This window comes from Condylura cristata, unplaced genomic scaffold, assembly GCF_000260355.1.
Source record: "Condylura cristata isolate star-nosed mole 26May11 unplaced genomic scaffold, ConCri1.0 scaffold00017, whole genome shotgun sequence".
Lineage (NCBI taxonomy): Eukaryota > Metazoa > Chordata > Mammalia > Eulipotyphla > Talpidae > Condylura > Condylura cristata.
Genome location: NW_004567118.1, coordinates 35068270 through 35074763, shown reverse-complemented (window position 1 = coordinate 35074763; position 6494 = coordinate 35068270). Strand labels below are relative to the sequence as shown.

Sequence of the window (6494 nt, the reverse complement as noted above, 5' to 3'; positions counted from 1 at the left end):
ATTTGCTTTTTACATAGAACCTAGCCTAAATACACACAAATTCTTAAATGATTTTTGGCAAGGTAGTGATTTTGATAATCTGTGATTGAATCTGTGGTCATTTGCATTGAAGTAGGGAAGTTAAGTATTGTAATTCTTTCATATGACTAAATCATAATCCTTTTAGAACTTTTCCTCCAACAAATATTTTTTAGCATGGTTATTACTCTAATGCCTGCCTTTCTCATGTGAATTAGTTAGCCATCAATGTTTCATTTCACCTCAACTTGATATTTCAAAAATTAAGATGTATGATAATATTTTTAAACATTCCATAGCATTACTGTTGATGTTTGTTTCTTTTAATAATAGGTGACCATTATGATGGTGAGTTTTCCTGTCTCCTTGAACAGTACTGACTGGTACTAATAATCTAGTTTTGGTCAGTAACAACGGTAATAACAGTAGTACAGTTTGAAAAGATTGGCAGTTGAGAACTTATCATTCAATAGAATGGAGGGATTCAGGCAGGGGGAATATAGGTAGAGAGAGATTTCATCTTTCGTGGTATTTTTTGTTGTTGTTGTTTATTGTCTTTCTCTCTTTTTGTTATTAGTACTGGTCTGGTAATACCTTTCCCTACCATTTGGTGATATCTTTCAGTGATCCAGATGAGTGAATCAGCATCTCCAGAGGAACACACATCAGCTCAGGTACATGACCTACAGAGGTTTGTAGCTATTTATGAAAAGATTTGAGATTTAACATTCCTAGAAAATTTGAGATGTGAGATCATATTCTGTCATTAGTTATTTCTCTTTTTAGGTGAAGTATTCTGCATCCACTCTTGGCAAAAGGGCAGGAAAAAGGTGGTCCACTAGTACTGGATTACAGTGGCCTACTTACATTGGTTTGGTCCTGGTATCACTTTTATAAAAAAAAAACCTGTTACTGTTTAGACTGACTAACACAGCTGCTTTGTGTGACTTTACTTTATTGGGATGTTTATTCATTATGAGAACTTTTTTAAATAAAAAGTTTGTTATACCAGAATATAAAATATTAATTTAATTTCTTGCTCCTTTGGATACCACTGATTAACACAGTTTCCATTTCAGGAAAATGGGCATGAAGACAAAGAATGGCAGTCAGAAGTAACTGAAGTAGAAGAGCCTATTGAGGTAGAATTGTCAAGAATAGTCAGATGTTATGCTGGATAAGTTAATTTTCTTATGAAGAAGGAAAATAAAATGTCAGGATTCAAAAAAGATTAACAAATGGCAAATGGAAAGGGAAAACTCATGTTGATCATTATGCTGGCCCATTTGATCCAGTTGTAGGAAGTGTCCATAGATGGGTTAATTATTTGCGAAGAGCTATTATGAATTCTAGGTAAATAAAATATTGATTTCTAAAATAAGAACTTAACCTAAGTACAATAAACACTGATTTTTAGGGAAACTTCTTATTTGAAAATATAATTTCCATAATTAGTACATTTATGTTTAAAATAGCTATGTTGACTGAAATGAATAATAATATTTTATTATCATTCTTTTAAAAATGCATCAACATGAATACAAATTATTTTGCCATTTAGTCATAAAATTACCCTTTCTTGTTTTAAGTTACAGTTTTTTAAAAAAAATTTATTTTGTATATATTTCACATCATTCCTTTTTGTACAATGAATACTTTCTCCATTCAGGTATAGTTCCCATAAAATTCCCATCACTAATTCACCAGGCAACATCACCATAGTCCCTTTAATTTCCTCAATTAAGATGAAAATGTTTTTCTTTCCACCATAAATATGGAAGTGATAAATTAACACTTCAAAGGTGTGATTTCATTATGCTGTGTTCTCAAATTATATTTCTAGAAAAATATTGTATAATTCAAAGTTAATGTACATCTGGAATGATATTCTTAAGCATATTACTTTAATCTCAGTAGGAAGATATGATGACATGTTGAACCAATGTATTTTATTTTGTGAATGCAATAGATATGATTACTGCTTTCCTTTTTACAGCATTAAATCTTAGCAAAATTAAATAGAGATATTCGGTCATTAATACAGGGCATTTATATGTCTTTAACTAGGCGAGTTGATAAAATGTTGAGGAAAGGCAACTAATTTTGCTGCTGGTGTTTCTTCTTTCCCTTCAGAGTTCACAGAGTGTACAAGACATTTCTGTACTGGATAGTGGGAGCAATGGGGAAGAAGATGAAACAGATGAAATCCAGTCCCAAGGTATAGATTTAGCTTTTCCTCCACACAACAAACTTTAAATCTAATAAATTTAAAACTAATTTTAATACATTTGTAAAGATTTTACTTTCTAGAAATATAATTCTAAGCAAGCAAGCAAAGAAATAAAGAAATAAAGAAACATATAAATAAATAAATAAAATCCCAGGGATAGTTAAAAGCAATTTGAAAAATATTTTAAAATTTATCCCTTTTACCTTCTATCAATACTTTTGAGGCAATTTTAGCACTATTTATCTGGTAATTTGAAGAAAAAAATTTAGCCAACAGCACTTAAACATAGCAGACAACCCATTAATAGAAAAATAAGATAGAGCACCCTAATGATTTAGACTGCTTACTTTTCTGTTTTTTCTTTCTAGCACACATTTATCCTCTTTGATTTCTAGTCTTATTTTTAAGCCAAATCCCACATCACTATGTAGATTGAAATAGCAGAGGACCAAAAAGTCAACAAATAAATTGACAAGGCATTCAGCGTGTTCACTACAGTTCTTCTTACTTTAGCTATGTGGTGAAATCCTATGTAACAGAAATTCTTTACATTTTAAATTTTAACAGTTTCAATTAATGAAATTTCCTGACAATTAATTGAAATTCATTTGACAAGTAGTGCTAGATCGTGTGTGTGGCTGAATTACAGTAATAGTTATTAAAGTGTTTTCTAAACTATAAATTGCTCTCTAGATGCTAGTTGTAACTTTTAGGGTTTTACATTTTCTTGCATAGTTGTTCATTTTTGTACTATGTTTGATTTCTCCTCTTAGGTGTAGTGCCCATAAATATCCTACCACCAGCACATCACCTGTGAACCAGAACGTTGGTTCTTTGTGCTCTTCCACCCTGTTTTGTCCCCTCTCACACCTTCTCCCTTACAGTAAGCCTCAGATCTAAAGTTGCTTACAAGTTTTGGTTTTGTTTTTTTTTTTTTTTGACCCTTTAATGTTTCCCTATATTCCTCCCTCCTATAAATGATATCATCTGGTTTTTTCCCTTTTCCTTCTCACTTATTTTACTATTTCTATTAATACACATTATAATAATACTCATTGAGAACCAAACATTCTAATTTTTACTCCATCTTTATTTTAAGCTTAATACCATTTTCATAACTTCACAAACATTTCAAGTTTCTTGTCAAGTCCCTCTTGCCTCACTGCCTCCAATCCCCACCAGCTTATTGATTTTACTTCCTCCACACTCTCACCCTTCACCTCCACCTCCTATCTATATATTTTGTCTTTACTTTAGTCACTTGGACCAGGTTTTAAATAAACTTATTCATGTCATACAGAATTGTGATCTAGGCAACTTGTTGTAAAATTAACCAGATGTTCACTTTGGCCAAATTTGCAACTGTAAAATTTCACACAGTTATTCCATTATATGATTTATTGCCTGAAGTGGCTTTTTGTAATATTAAGTGCTATATCAATATAGCAGACATATTCCGTTACCAGTCGTTATTAAACCTAGTATTCTGAATCTCCCTTTGTAATTGTGTGTGTGAGAGTTTGTGTGTAAGTGGTAAATGGAACTATTAAAACTTCAATATGTAAAAGGAGTTATCTTTATCTTTGTTCTATGCTTGCCAAAATTAAAATGATGTTACCTTGCCAGGCAACAACCAGAATGCACTCAAATACATATCTTTGCATAAAACATACTGTAGTTAAAGGTCCTGTGTGAATTCCTCATTTCTTTTCCCTAGTTTTTCTGTTCTTCAGACCCTGAGTTTAACTTTTATTTTGATAAATATTTGTTTTGAACTACTGGTTTGCTTAGCTCTGTGCATATTACGTAGTCCTAAAATGAACAAAGTTTTGTTGGAAAATAACTTTTCCTATAGTTATTGAATTTTAATTTCAGAAATGTTTAATACTCTTTACTCCTTTTTTCCATAGTAGTCATTCTGCATTATGTACAAATGTTAAGAAATCATGCTCATAAGTCAAACCAGATGAGTTTTAAACAATGCTATGTTGAAAGAGAACATCATACCATCTCCTTTAGTAGACCTCCTGGGTGAATTTTCACCAGTTTAATCAAGCAGCCAGTTCTACTGACATTATGTATCTCTTAGTGAAAAAAGAATCTGTTAAGGTTTATTATACTGTGGATTATAATTCCCTCCTATTTATGTTCATAAGTAGGGTTGTATTGAAGCCATGCCCAACCCATGTGCTAAGTTTAGGAAATGATAGAAATTACTATAAAACTGAACCTTTCCAAATATGAATAGGAAATTCTTCTGTTTTCCTACTTAATTAGTTAAAAACATTTATGTGCATAGTACCTGAATTGGGTTTTGTGTGTTAGAAGATAGATTAATGCAGGAATAAAGGGGAGAATTAGGGGAGAATTTTAAAGGCTCTTAATTCTATAAAGACATCTTGTGAAAGAATCCCAATGTGTAGCATAATGCCTGGCACAAATTGAGACACTGTAGTTATTTACAGAGTGAGTTTATAAATGAGTCAAGTTACCTGTAAAAAGTTTAGGAATATCAAAATACACTCCTATTAAATATACTCAGCACCTGTTTGAAACTATATTCAGCTGAATTTAACTAATTTGCCCTTGGGATAGTACTATGATTTATGATCCTTGATATCAAAAGTCATTCAATCAAAAGACAGCTTCAGATAGTCTTGTTCAGAATCCTGACTTATTAACCTTGCTATTGCTGTTTTCTTTCCTTGGTTTCGTGACTAAGAAAGAAGTATTTGACTAGAGTTATAGACAAATGTCTGCTTTCATTCTGCATACCAGTAGAGACTATGTAAGCACTAGGAGTATTGCTTTAGCAACCCATTATAACCAACAACACTAGAGGAGCATTAGCAGGCTGTCATGAGGATGAGAATGCCCCAGTTCTTGTGCAAATTTATTAATGAGCAATGGCAGATGGCAGATATTAAGTTACTATACATCTATAGAATTACCCTTAAAGTAGGAGGAATAATAGCTACCTTAGGTTAGATAGTAGAAGTTAAAAGCAAAGCAAGTACATTAGTAACTGCAGGCTTAAAAGAATGTCTCTCTTACATATATATGACGTGGAAATAAAAGCATTTTATATTACTGAGCATGGTGACAAAACTGAATGAGACCCTTCCCCCAACATGGTTAATTTGCAAATCCAAATGAGAGGTATGGTAGAGTATTACATTATCCTCCTCACTTCCCTATCTCAAAAAAAAAAAAAAAAAATCAGCCAAGGAGGAAATAAAAACAGTGGAGGAAGTTTCATAAATACTATCCATAATTGAACTTAAAATATTCTTTAGCTGGAATGTCTTTTCAAGGGTTTCTTTATTGATTGATTAATTTTTTTCTGGGTGAATACTACCTAGGTAAGATTTTAAAATACTCTTCAGAATATTCTCAATAAAACTGGAAAAATTTTTAATAAAATTAAAAGAATCTTAAATGATCTATGGCTATCTCTCCCAAAATGAGAGTGGGTAAATACATGCAATTTAGCCATATGTTAAAATAATAAAATAGTGAAAATGAATGAACTTAGATGTGTTATATTTACTAGGCAGCTAAATTTCATGAACATAATGTTAAACATAAGGTTACAGAATAGAAAGAATTTTTATAAAGAACAATATTATATCGTTTAGACACAATGAAAACAAATGTAGATGAATGATATACATGGAATTTATAGTTGTGTTTCTGTAAAATAGGGGTATATGTGAGACTTTAATATGTAGATAATTTCCCCCTTAAGATTAGATATGTTGCTACTTATGTAATGATTGTACTTATAGGTCTTAAGTATTTCTTTTAAAATTTTTTTAATATATCAATTACATCATCCTTCATTTTTGTACAATGTATGGTTTCCCCATGAAATTCCCACCACCAATTCACTTGTGCACTATCACCATAGTTCCTTGTGCTCTTCCCACTCCTGTCCTGATCCTTCTCCCTTCTCCCCTACAGAATGGTTTTGATTTATAGTTGCCTGATGATTTTGATTTTTACTTTATTATAGTTATTATGGTTTATTTCACAGAGCATAATCCCTTCCAGCTCTATCCATGGTGCTGCAAAGGACATGAGCTTATCCTTTTTGATTGCTGAGTGATAATTCCATTTTGTAAATATACCACATCTTCTTGATCCAGTCATCTATTTTGGGGACATCTGGGTTGCTTCCATAGCTTACCTATTGTAAACTGTGCTGAATACACACGAGGGTGCAGGTGTCCTTTTGAATTAATGT

General features: G+C 31.8%; 1 long non-coding RNA gene across 1 annotated transcript in view; it reads left to right on the top strand.

Annotated features, from left to right (window-relative positions):
• The window catches only part of LOC105853780, a 14788-nt gene extending 8465 nt beyond the window's left edge, over positions 1 to 6323 (top strand). The window contains exons 2-5 of the long non-coding RNA XR_001145548.1: positions 643 to 692; positions 1098 to 1160; positions 2152 to 2236; positions 6285 to 6323. This is a non-coding gene — a long non-coding RNA (uncharacterized LOC105853780). The remainder of the gene's footprint in view (positions 1 to 642; positions 693 to 1097; positions 1161 to 2151; positions 2237 to 6284) is intronic.
• Positions 6324 to 6494: the final 171 nt, after the last annotated feature.